At 36.1% G+C, this 13,297-nt stretch overlaps 1 pseudogene across 1 annotated transcript in view; it reads left to right on the top strand.

Annotated features, from left to right (window-relative positions):
* Positions 1 to 8,234: 8,234 nt before the first annotated feature.
* The window catches only part of LOC148801327 (ubiquitin C-terminal hydrolase 12-like), a 38,053-nt pseudogene continuing 32,990 nt past the window's right edge, over positions 8,235 to 13,297 (top strand). Inside the window, exons 1-8 of the transcript XR_016083831.1 lie at positions 8,235 to 8,355; positions 8,558 to 8,708; positions 8,810 to 8,966; positions 9,514 to 9,779; positions 9,887 to 10,105; positions 10,196 to 10,304; positions 10,400 to 10,515; positions 12,070 to 12,168. The product of XR_016083831.1 is annotated as a ubiquitin C-terminal hydrolase 12-like (transcript). The remainder of the gene's footprint in view (positions 8,356 to 8,557; positions 8,709 to 8,809; positions 8,967 to 9,513; positions 9,780 to 9,886; positions 10,106 to 10,195; positions 10,305 to 10,399; positions 10,516 to 12,069; positions 12,169 to 13,297) is intronic.

Consider the following 13,297-nt stretch of genomic DNA (forward strand, 5'->3'; position numbering starts at 1 on the left):
TTCAATCTCTCTCTCCTTGAGCCAAATATTTAGGGTTTTCAATAGGTTAGGTCTCATTTGGCATTAAAATTATTAATTGGTTGGGCTAGGGTTGGATTGTGATTTGCGTTTATATCAATATAACATATTTATTTCCAAGTCTGAGTCCAGATCGAACTTCGGGCCTAGATCTTGAGCATGAGCCCTACGTTCAAATAGAGCCCAAAGCACGGTGAGGAAATTCTTTGTTTCTCTCTCATTTTGTCACCTAATTATTTATATTGTTATTCTATTAAGTTTAAAAAAATTATTTATTGAATTTAATAAATTATTTACTTTATAAAGATATTCTCTTTCTTTGCGAGTTACATATTTAGGGTTCTCAATGGATTGGGGTTAGATTAGATAGATTGGATATTTATTTATTTTACCAAAAGTTAGTAAATTATTATCCATATATTTTATTTATTTACTTGACTAAATTATTAAACTAATTAATGATTTAATTTTTGAACAAAGTATTTCTCTTTATCTCTCCCTTTTTAATTAATTCTTGTGTCGGATTAGTTCTTGTGTCGGATAGGCTACACCTGTCTTGTCCCATTAATAACTGAAATTTTATTTACTTATTTTACTAAATTAAATTATTCATTGTTTGTTTTAAAAGATTAAATAAATTATTCTCCATCATTTTTTTATTTAATTCTATCCGTGACCAAAATTTACGGGGATTTGGATAGCTTGGACTAGTCTTGCACCAATCACAAGTGAATATTTATTTATTTTTTGATAAAGTTAATTTTTGATTTATCTATTTTACAAAATTAAGTAAATTATTATCCATAGATTTCTATTTACTTAATTTACTAAATTCTTAATTAATGAATTATTTTCGTAACAAAGTATTTTTCTCTCATCCCGAAGCCTATTTTTGGGGCAATCAATATGTTTGGTCAAGTGTGTGATATGTTGTATTTGTCCTGTCCCAATAATAAATGAAATTTTATTATTTATTTTTCTAAAACAAATTAATCATTAATTTTTGTACAAAATTAAGTAAATTGTTATCCCTAGATTCCTATTTATTTAATTTATTAAACTATTCAAGTAATTAATAATTCATTTAACTAATCTTTGTTTCTCTTTCTTCCCCCCCTAACCTGAGCCCAATATTTAGGGTTATCAATAGGATAGGTATCGGTTGGTCGTGCCACGTTTAGTTTGGGCTCTGCCTTTATATCAACATAACTTATTAAAGCCCAAGTCTAAGCCTAGGCCAACCATCAAGCTGAGATTTTGAGTGTGCCTAATCATATAAAGCTCGGATTGCGATAAGGAAGGTCTTATTCTTGTATATTTGTTGCTAACTTGTAACTATTTACAATGATGCCATTAATGAAGAGCTAACTATTCTCTCTTATTTTATTGCCTAATTATTTATATACTTATTTTAAAAAGTTAAAATATTTTGTTGACTTAATTTACTAGATTATTTAATTATTTTCCTCTCTTTATTACCGCTCTGTGTCCAACATTTAAACGTTGTCAATGGGTGGGGTTTGTTCTACGTAGCTTTGATATTTTATTTATTTTATTATATTAAATTATTCATTTATATATTTTACAAAATTATGTAAATTATTATCCTTATATTTTTATTTATTTAATTTACTAATTTATTCCATTAATTAATAATTTATGAACAGGTTAGGGTCTAAGTTGGGATTAAATCTATTCCCAGGTAGTGTCATGTTCGGGAAGGGCTTTGTCTTTATATCAATAGAATATATTGAAGCCCAACCCAACCGTTAGGTCTTTTTCTTGAGTCGAGCGCTGCGAGGAAATTGTTATTCTTTAGTACGCTCTCATTTCCTCACCAGTTAATTTATATATTTAATTTAGTAATTTAAAAATTTTATTTATTTAATTTGCTAAAGGATTTAGTTTTATCATCAAATTATTTCTCTATATCTCTGCCTCCCCGAGTCTAATATTTTGGGTTATCAATGTTCGGGCTTGGTTTTAGATAGATTGGTTATTTATTTATTATTTTACTAAATGAATTGAGTTATTATATATAGATTTTATTATTTATTTTAATAATTTAATTTTCTCTCTTGATCCTTATTTTTTGGGTTATCAACGAGTTAGGTCTAGTGTGGTATGTCCCGTCCCAATAATTAATGAAAATTTATTTATTTATTTATTTTACTAAACCAAATTATTCATTTATATATTTTAATACATTAAATACACTATTATGTATAAACTTTTATTTATTTGATTCAACCTGGTGCCAATAATAAATGAATATTTAGTTATTTAATTAAATTCAATTATTCATTTGTTTATTTTACAAAATTAAGTAAGCTATTATCCATATATTTATATTTATTGAATTTACCAAATTATTCATGTAATTAATAGTTTATTTAACTATGAAGTTATTTCAATCTCTCCCTGAGCCAAATATTTAGGGCTCTCAATAGGTTTGGTCTCATTTGGGATTAAAATTATTAACTGCTCGGACTAGGGTTGGATTGGGATTTACGTTTATATCAATATAACATATTTATGCCTAAGTCTGAGTCCGGATCGTCCTTGGACCAGTCTTGCACCAATCACAAGATTTATTGTTAAAGTTAATTATTGATTTATCTATTTTAGAAAATTAACTAAATTATTATCCATAGACTTCTATTTACTTAATTTATTGAATTATTTCTTTAATTAATTAATTAATTTCCTAACAAATGTTAGACAGTTATGCCCTTAGCTCCAATCAAATTGATGTACTTATTGACATTTATTGTAAATGAATAAATTGCATAATTGATTCATTTTATTTTGGTGTGCTTCTATATAATATTGGACACTTATGAGACTCGTATTTGTTTAAAATCTTCATAGTCGTTGGATAGATCTGGGGAGATTTATGCTACCAAGGTTGACACTGTGCCGCTAAGTGGGTTGGGGTGGCTTGTTTCAACTGCTAGGGTGAGACATGAGGTACCTATAATGTGGGTTTTCTTGAAACCCTGAACTGGACCAAATTCCAGTATTGCCCTCGCCGACCTAGGCTTCTTGGTTATAGGAGGGCAGCTACTCTCCCCCTCAAAAACTATGTGTTTCCCCTCTCACCTTGTGCTCACCTTCCTTGCAGAATGCGATGGAGGAGTGGCTAAACTCTGACCCTAGTTAGCCCGCATGACCCTCGAGTGGAGCCAAGACATGGCGCAGGCGAGGGTTTGATGTCATTATCATTTGAACACCCTAGAAATTCAAGGTCATGGTGTCAAACCCAGAACACATATTCTCCTGAGGATCACAAGAATTGGGCACCCATGTCAGCATAACCAAACTGTCAAAGTACCCGGTCCAAGCGGTAAACAATCAGTTGATCCTCGTCGGTGCGATCAAGGTACGCTATGACACTAGGCTAGGTTATTAGTTGTGTTATGCCTGCAGCAGGACTCTTGACCCCCACAACGCATTGCTAATCACCGCCTTTTGGAATCGAAATGCTAATACATAACGGCATTGCGTAATGCACAGCTTGAGCATACGTCCTCCATACAAACCCATCGAGGGAAGCCATCTTCTAGTCAATGATGTCATTGGCACCATGCCGGATAAGTAGGATGCGAAAGGAAGTAGCACGCGTGGATTATGAGGATCCTCGGGTGAAAGGAAAGTTAAACTTTGAGAGATCTCATAAGACATGTGGCGAAACCCTAGTAGTGCTCCTTAATGACCGACAACGAATCTAATATTCTCTTTCCTGTTAGGAATCGAGCACTTTTGGCTCCTCCCTTCTAGGACCTCGGGATCCCTTCTTATAAATAGAGATTCTCCCCATAATGGAGATGATTCATTCGACCATTGATTCACTCAATCATTGGACTCCCTGTTCAGCTGTCTCGTCACTCCCCTCTCTTGCCCTAGCCTTCATGGTTGATCCTCTAATCTCGGTCTTCCTTTGTCCTTCAAGGAGACCACCTCCCACCTAGCTTGACCACCTCCTATTTACACTTACACTAGATAGTTTCAGGATGTTGTGGCTAGTTCCACGATGCTGCATGCTCAATGCAAAGGCCCTAGCAATCCCAAGCGCACACATACTTACCCTGGCAATTTCAAGATGTCGTGGCCAGTTCCAAGATGCTGCATGCTCCATGCGAATGCCTTAGCAACCCCAGGCACACATATATTTACCCTATCTGATTCCAAGATGTCGTAGCCAGTACTACGATGCCGTATGCACCATGCGAAGGCCCTGGCAACCCCAGTCGCACATATACTTACCTTGGATGGTTCTAGGATCTCGTGGTCGGTTACACGATGTCGTATACTCTATGCGAAGGCCCAAGCAAACCCAGGTGCACACTCATGTACCCTAGCAAATGCAGGAGAAATGGCAAAGAAAGATAGGTACATTACACCTTGTGATGAGTCACCCTGGCAGTCCTAGGAAAAAGCATGTCAGACACAGGTATGATGATAAATTCTGAGTATATTACCCTTGTGAATACATATGATTACTATGGAAATAGGAGAAATCTAACCACATTGCACATGATAAGGCATCTTAACAATAGAACTTTCTTTTGCGCGACAAACTACCCTGGAAAATACAGGAACAACTTGATCTATACCCCTTATACTTATTGCACCTCATCTATATTTATTGGTATATGCAAATGTACCTTCCCCGAGAGCACATGAAATATAGTGATTAACTTTCACATAAACAATGGAATTTATACAACTGATTATGCATATGCAATGACACTTTAGTAGGCCCAAACACGACAAAACCCGATTTCTGCTAATGCGGAGGGATCTAACTTTCTCAACTACATTGGAACTTAACAAGCCCAACTGCAATGAATTTTTTTTTGAATGCGATGATATTCAGTTCTCGCGTGCATAATATGTTTTATTTCCCCATAAAGCGAGGAAGCTCTATTTTCCTTTCACATGGTAGCAAACTTTAACATGGTGACAAAGTTTGGCCGATAATCGATTCTCGCAGCGGTACGATGACATCTTAACATGCGACAAGGTCTAACCGACGCGTACGACTATGACGTTTTGTAACAGTTGAGCGTTGCCTGCGAACAGCAGACTGCACCTCTATCAACACATACGAAAGTAAATTTAAGGGTTTCCGCATGTGATGAATCATAAGTATCATGTAAGACAAGTTGCGTAAACAACATCTCATGTAGTTAAGTATAAAGTTCAGCGCAACACTATTTTGTAAAGAAATATGAATGTTATCGCAAAAGCTTAGGTTAATCATTTGTGTAAGTCGAGGCAAATGTCATTGCAAAAGCCCAAATTATGTTCTTAGGCGAGCAAAGAACAATTTCAAAATGTAAAACCTATCATAACGAAAGGGTTAAGTAACATCATTCAAGCGTCTAAGTGTCATCGAGAGTGAAAGAGTCATCGCAGTAATTTAAAGAAAATGAGTTCCTCGACAAAGAGGATAGTACTCGAGTTTATTGTCTGCAACGAGTTTTTATCTTTTCTTCACAACTAGTTATCATTTCAAGTATATAAATAGTTACGCACAACAATTGCATTGAAGCAACAACCATAACGAGGGACCTTGCACAAGGTTGCTAAAGTGAAAATTAAGGAATTCGCATTCATGAAGCATACAAGGTCTACAAGCGCTGCTAGTAGCCCACCAAGGATTACTAGAGCTAAGGTTCGATAGGCAAACCCACCCAAACCCCTCTGTTGATAAAATTATAATTAACAAAATACTCGAGACAGACTACATAAAAATATAACAAAATGATCTTTCTGTTAGACAGTTTTGTATGCCTTTAGCTTCAATCAGAATGATGTACATTATGAGTTTATTGTAAATGAATAAAAATGCATATTTGATTCATGTTCCCTTGGTATATTTCTATGTAATACTCTTAAACTGGACACTTAATGAGACTCATGTTAATTTAGAATGTTCACACCCAGTGGATCGGTCTGGGGAGACCTATCCTGACAAGGCTGACACTATGGTGCCACCAAGTCGATTGGGGTGGCCTGTCTCAGCTGCCAGGGTGGGACCCTAAGCACATACAATGTACGATTAATTGAATCTTGGAACTGGACCAGATTTCCAGTATTGCCCTGGACCTTGGAGATTGATGGGCAAAACTGGAAAGTTACACTCGACCCCTAAACTCGATTATGATACTGCAGTAGGTGTCGGATTGGGCTGTCTTTGATGTACCAATCAGTGAGATCCTTAGCGGGGGTCAAAACCTGGGTATGTTGGGACAGTCCGAGAATTCATCTGAGTGGGTGATCATAGTGACAGGATCAGCCCCTTTGTCGGACAAAGGTAATGATCGGGGATGCACTCTCACTGATGGAAACCAAGACTGCAGGCAGCCGATTTCAACCGTTGAGATTTGTTTTGCAAAATATATTTTATATGAGATATAAAAGTATATATATTATGGTTTCTAAAATGTTTGCAAGAAGGTTTTAATTCCCGGGATCCATATAAGTAGAGAGTGCAACACTGTTCCTTGCAGCCGATGGAGAGGTCTCTCTTGTCGGGTAGTGTATGATCATTATGGACTAAGAGGTTAAGTGTAAGACCATTGAGGATAATGCCTGATGGGGTAATCTTGCATCTGCCCACAGTCCCTGGGTGTTACAAGGTGGCTTGGCCTAGGGACCACTTAGGGTAAGTGTTGGGCCCATAGAGCCCATAAGATGGGTTTCAAGGGGTGCACTGTCCATAAAAGTGTATTCGGCCAGGCCTTGTAACAAAGGCTGGGCCGAACCCATGTGGCTGATGTGTAGATCAATGTTTGGGTCCCACGCCATACAATGAAGCTCAACTGGGCAGCAGTTAGGAAGGTTAAGTGAGTACATAAGCTTAATGGGCCTAAAGCCCATTTCGAACTGGGCTATTTAATTATGAGGGGAATTATGAGATAGGGTCATACATTTATTATATTAAACACTAATAGACATGTATTAACAATGAAAATGAAAATAAAAAATTTAAATCTACAAACACACAATACTTTGGTTATTTATATTTTTATAATGAGTTTAGATAAAAATACTGAAATTATCATTTTTTTAAATATTAATGAAATTATGCACAATTACCGGTTCATTCCGATGGCGCAAGCATTGATGAATTAAGTCATGAAGCATTTATGCAGAAAAAAAACGAAAGTCATGAAGCATAATGTACAAGGAATCTCGTAAAGACCCAAATTTGAGACCCACATGACGTCCATACACGTCCATCATGTGCGTTTTTTTTTTCTAATTTCTCATCGTTCCAAAGAAAAGAAGAGCTCCCCATATTATTGCATGATTACGTTACCGTTGGATAATCCGGATTTTTTGGACAGATAATCGGATACTGATAAAACCGTGCACCTTAATTACACCGAAACACAAAATCATTCTTTTCCGAAAACCCGGCTGGACCAGATCGTCAATCTGCTAAGCTGAGCCTCCTCGTGGGTGTTGAAAGCGCCAACACTGTACTTGCTTGACCAGTGGGCAAGACCAGACTGGTCCATCTGACACTTTCAGTTCTTTTGTTTAATCGGGTTATACTGGGCCGATCAAATCGAACCGAACCGGTATCTTTGAAGAGTGAAGACCTTCGATCGGGTAGTGTGGGCTTCCTCAGTCCCCAGACTCCCCACCTTAACGTGGATAGTTCCGAAGACGGTAGACCGTCTGTTGGGTAGTCTATGAGATCTGCTCCTGGTATGAATGGGAAGTAGTGAAGTATTAGCATGTGCAATAGACCTTCTCTGAGTTTAATTGTCAAGAAATGCCCAAACTACCCCTCCTCGAAATAAAACCCATAGCCTTTTTCCTAGACCAGTTTTTCGGTGGTGTCTCGTTGCAGAAAGCCCCGTTCTCCTTTCTCCCTATTGTTCGTTCGGTTGCAGTTCATTGTTCTCTGCTGTTCGCAGATTCGTCGATCGGACGACTCTCCTATCTTCATCCATGACTTTGATGACTCCCCCACCGTTATATCTATAACACGAAATCTCTCTCTCTCTAGCTCTGTCTATCTATTTATCGGAAAATTGATTATTTTCGGTGCTTCGCTGTTTTCTCCAGGGGGCTAGTTTGGTTTATGCTATTTCTATCGGTTTTGGTGGTCTAGGGTTTGGGTTCGATTTGTAGGGTCTGAATTGACCGCAATTTCGGAATTCCATTGCGATGTTGTTCGATTTCTAGGGTTTTGATTCAATCGAGGGTGGGTTTTACTGGATCCGAGCTTTGATTCGTGCTTCTTTTTGCAGCAAGAGGACGACGAGATGTTGGTTCCCCATTCGGATTTTGCAGATGTTCCGCAGCCAATGGAAGGTAATGTTTCTGTCTATAAATCAATCTGTTTTGCCAATTTTGTTGTTCGAGTTTTGAATCTCTGGTGCGCGGTCAGTTCGATTTGGTGGAGGTAATCCAAACTTAGGTCTTTATTGCACACGAGTTGCAGTGTTTGGTATCATGTAAATGATGGGAAATGATATTAGGGTTTTGATTTTTGAATTTCTCTTCTACCTATTAGTAGTAGCACAAGCAGAAACTGCTAGTACGGTGGAGAGTCAGCCAGTGGAGGATCCTCCCTCATCGAGATTTACGTGGACAATCGAAAATTTTTCTAGGCTGAACACCAAGAAACACTATTCCGAAATTTTCATTGTTGGCGGTTATAAATGGTAAGCGGGTCTCCCATCTCTATCAGATTTCTTTCGATACTTGAGGGTAGTTGATCCTGTTAGTGTTGATCAAGTTTGAGCCCTTGCATTGCTTTGGGCAGGCGGGTGCTTATTTTTCCGAAGGGAAACAACGTGGACCATTTATCTATGTACCTAGATGTTGCGGATTCTGCAAGCTTGCCTTATGGGTGGAGTAGATATGCCCAGTTCAGCTTGGCCGTGATAAATCAAATAACAACAAGTATACTGTTAGAAAAGGTACGATCTTTTCCCATCTTGATATTTGCATGCTGTTGGATAGATTTCTATGTTAAAATCCTTATTTTTTTTCCTTAGTTACATACATGAGCATAGTTGTGGTCACTACTTGATTTTTATACGTGAATTTTGTGAGCATTCGTTGTTGTTGTTATTATTATTATTATTATTATTATCATCATCATTATTATTATTATTATTATTATTTAAATTGGTAATGTTGATTGCATATAATCTAATGTGGATTTCAGTTGGTACTATCATAATAAATACCAGCTGTTTTCTTTCATTTATTGCATTACTGATAAAATATGTGTTATACCATTATGTCATGGCTTTGGTATATAATCCTCTTGAAAAGGGTTTTCCTTTTTATATTGGAGGTGTTTTTTATGGTTACAACTCTTCTGTCAACTTCCCTTGGAAAGGAAACCACAGCTCCTTCTACTTGGAACTATGTAAATTGTTATTGGCTCAAATTCCATTATTTTCAATAATAAGAAACACGTGGGGCTTGAGTATAATTCAATTAACTTGCATTGTGCAGACACACAACACCAGTTCAATGCACGTGAGAGTGATTGAGGTTTCACATCATTCATGCCTCTCAGTGAGCTATATGACCCAAGTAGAGGGTATCTTGTGAATGATACATGTATAGTTGAAGCTGAGGTTGCAGTCCGTAGGGTTGTGGATTATTGGACATATGATTCAAAAAAGGAAACGGGTTATGTTGGACTTAAGAACCAAGGAGCAACCCGTTACATGAATTCTCTGCTCCAGACTCTGTACCATATTCCTTACTTCAGAAAGGTTAGAAACTTAGTATACATACAGAAATTCTCTTTATCTAGTTCAGGGTAACTTGCCATCTTATGAAGAAGAAAACCTTTTTTTTTTGTCTGGAATTTATATATCAGGCTGTATACCACATGCCAACAACTGAGAATGATATGCCATCGGGAAGCATCCCTCTGGCTCTGCAGAGCTTATTCTACAAGCTCCAGTACAGTGACAACAGTGTTGCAACAAAAGAGCTTACCAAGTCTTTTGGATGGGACACACATGATTCTTTCATGCAGCATGATGTGCAGGAACTTAATAGGGTTTTGTGTGAAAAGCTTGAAGACAAAATGAAGGTGTTTTTTGGTGAACATAATCTTTTTTTTAGAAAGTTTCATCTCATTGCCAGGACTATGTTGATTTTGATTTTTTGTTTGGGTGTTCAGGGGACTGTTGTAGAGGGTACAATACAGCAATTATTTGAAGGGCACCATATGAACTACATTGAATGCATCAATGTAGATTACAAGTCTACAAGGAAGGAGTCATTTTATGGTATTTTTGTTTTAATTTCAATCTGAATTGTAGAATGGATTTTATTGCCCTTGTCAATCTCCTGTGGTGCTGAAGTGCCCATGTATAAATGACAGATCTTCAGCTTGATGTCAAAGGCTGTAAAGATGTTTATGCTTCTTTTGATAAGTATGTAGAAGTTGAACGTCTTGAAGGTGATAACAAGTATCATGCTGAGCAACATGGGCTACAGGTATAAAGGCTGGATAACAATTTATGTGAAAAGCTTATAGAACTTCTGTGTCTAAATACTTGAATAAAAAGTGGCTTAAGGCAATTAGTTGTTTTTTTGATAAATCTTAAGGCAATTAGTTGTTTTTTATTTTTGATGACCTTTTTCCCATCCCTTCCAAAATGCAGCATCTTATTTTTTCCCCAAGCAAATGGTACGTTAAATGCTAACATACCATTGATAGCATATTAATTTATCTTATTCATTTGATGGGTAACTGTTAAATTTTATTAAACATGAAACAAAAAATGTCACATATAATACATGCCATATATTCCTTAGCTTTAGACTAGTATTTGCCACCTAGTCCTTTCCTTTTCTCATTACATTCAACATTCAGACAATTGACTGCAAAATAATTGAATCCCATTTGCCCCTTGTTTTGCCATTGCACCAACTATACAGTTTATTAATAAGCTCTTTCCATTCTCATTAGATCATGGTATTCCTCCCTTGTGCTTTGCCTTCTTTGAGTGGATTACTCTGATTTGAAAGATAGAAATAGTTTCAAATGAAATAGTTTTCCTTTGTTGCAGAAATTGAACAAGAGGATAAAGGGAGAACATTGTTATAGTTGTTGTAGTCATCATTATCTAAGCCTTGTTTCAAGTTTCAACCATATGGGGTTGGCTACATGAATCCTGTTTCATTATTCCGTTTTCTTCAGTTTCATACATGTTAAATTATGAGCCCTTAAATCATTTCTTACTAGTTACTACTACAATCCATGTTCTTCTAGCCTTTTCAAATTATGGGCCCTTAAATTGTGAGTCCTTAAAACATTTCTTGGGCATCTATTTTCTTTTCTATTTTTCTTCCATTTGGTATCTTTCCTTTTGGAATAACAAGTCTTTACACCTGATTTATTTTAGTCTTGTAGTAAGGAAAAATCTATTTGACTTGAGTTTGACCCACTTTTAAATGCTATTTAGTGTTCATTCATGTGAAATTGTAACCTTTTTTATATTTAATGAAAGCCTTATTTTATTCTTCTTATTATTAAAAAATGTTATTAAATGTTCATTTATCAAAAAAATGTTGTTAAATGTTCATTCTTTTTAAAATGTCTTTAGTATTGTCATATTATTAGCTGTTACAGATTTTAAAACTATATCTCTTGTTTCATTCTTCTCCAATGACCATGGTTTAAAATACTGACATGCATGATGCACATTTTTTTTTTCACATTATGTGATTCAAATAGTTGAAACTTTTTTTTTCTGTCTGAGTTTTTTAATGATAGACATGTTGGGGGGTGTTTAGTGTTTTTTAATGATGCACATTTTTCGATGCAGTGATTTGTTTGAATAACTTGTTATTTATTAAAAATAATAATAAAATTTTTTAGCTTTTAGCCATGTGAACTGATTTAGTTTAATGCTTAATTCTGGTAATTGAACAAAAAATTATGACATTTAGCATCTTTTTATTTATCTTTTCTTTTCATTTGGATTGGATTAAGTATGCTGCTTGAAGATGTTTATTAAAGGGACTACTACTATTTGATTCTTTCAGGATGCTAGAAAGGGGGTCCTTTTCATTGATTTTCCTCCTGTCCTTCAACTTCAGCTGAAACGATTTGAATATGATTTCATGCGAGATACTATGGTCAAGGTTAGTGATATTACTTGAACCATTATTTGTTTAATTTTTTTTTTGTGTATTCTAACTATTTTTCAACTTTTGGTGAATATATTAGTTTTGATTTTTTATTTGTTTTTAATAGGAAATAATAGGTTTCATGAACATACAATGATATAACAGCTTTACTATTATACTAGATGTGAGGGTGGGCCTTGGTGCAACGGTTAGTTGCTCCATTGTGACCTGGGTGACCAGGGTTCAAATCTTGGAAATGGCTCTGTATGTACAGGAGTAGGGCTACATACATCTGTCCCTTCCCTAGATCCTGCATTGGCGGGAGCCTCGTTTTCTGGGATGCCCTTTTTTACTATTACACTAGAAGGTGTTTCCTTATCATATGCATGTAAGGGAAACTAATATGTAGAAAGTTGTCAATCTTAGTGTCTAACGATCTCATCCTGGTTGCTTTTGATGTTCATCTGCATCTTGTCCAACAATCTCATTGCCAAGTGAATCAATATGTCTCTGCAAATTTTTTGGGAGTGATTGGAACATCCTTCAAAATTCCTTCTATTTTTTAAATCAGTAACTGAAATGGGGTTTATTAATGTTCAAAAAGAATGTAGTACAAATTGCAATGTGCAATGGCACCCTTTTACATTTGGCTATCTCTTGCTTCTTCCTCTCTTCATTTTGTTTACATATGCCAATTGCTGTTTAAGCAATGACTCCCCTAAACAATCCACTTCCTATTGGCCCTTGCCTGGCCAATACATTTGACAACTGTTAGCAGACCTTTTTAATGCAAGAGAAAGTTGTTCTTGTTTTCAAAGCTAAAGCATGTGGTTCTCTCATTATATGCCTAATGCCTGTATTTCCACGTACACAACTTGTTTAATTTGTGAGCAATTCCAATATAAGTCGACTGTTGCCTTCCACAGTTCCACCACATCTTTATCATTAAATCTTTTATTTAACCTTAGTGCATGTAGGACTGCCAACAGCTCCACTCTTTTTGAGTAACCATAGTTTCCAAGGCGTCTAGGCGATTCTGGGCGACACTGGGGCGCCTAGTTGCCTAGGCAATAAAAATTTTATAATATAAAAATCCGACTTTTGGCTAGTTTCCTAGTTTTATATACCATTCAGCATGTATGTT

The sequence above is a fragment of the Nelumbo nucifera genome, chromosome 3, assembly GCF_055504915.1.
Source record: "Nelumbo nucifera cultivar China Antique chromosome 3, China Antique-T2T, whole genome shotgun sequence".
Taxonomy (NCBI): Eukaryota; Viridiplantae; Streptophyta; class Magnoliopsida; order Proteales; family Nelumbonaceae; genus Nelumbo; species Nelumbo nucifera.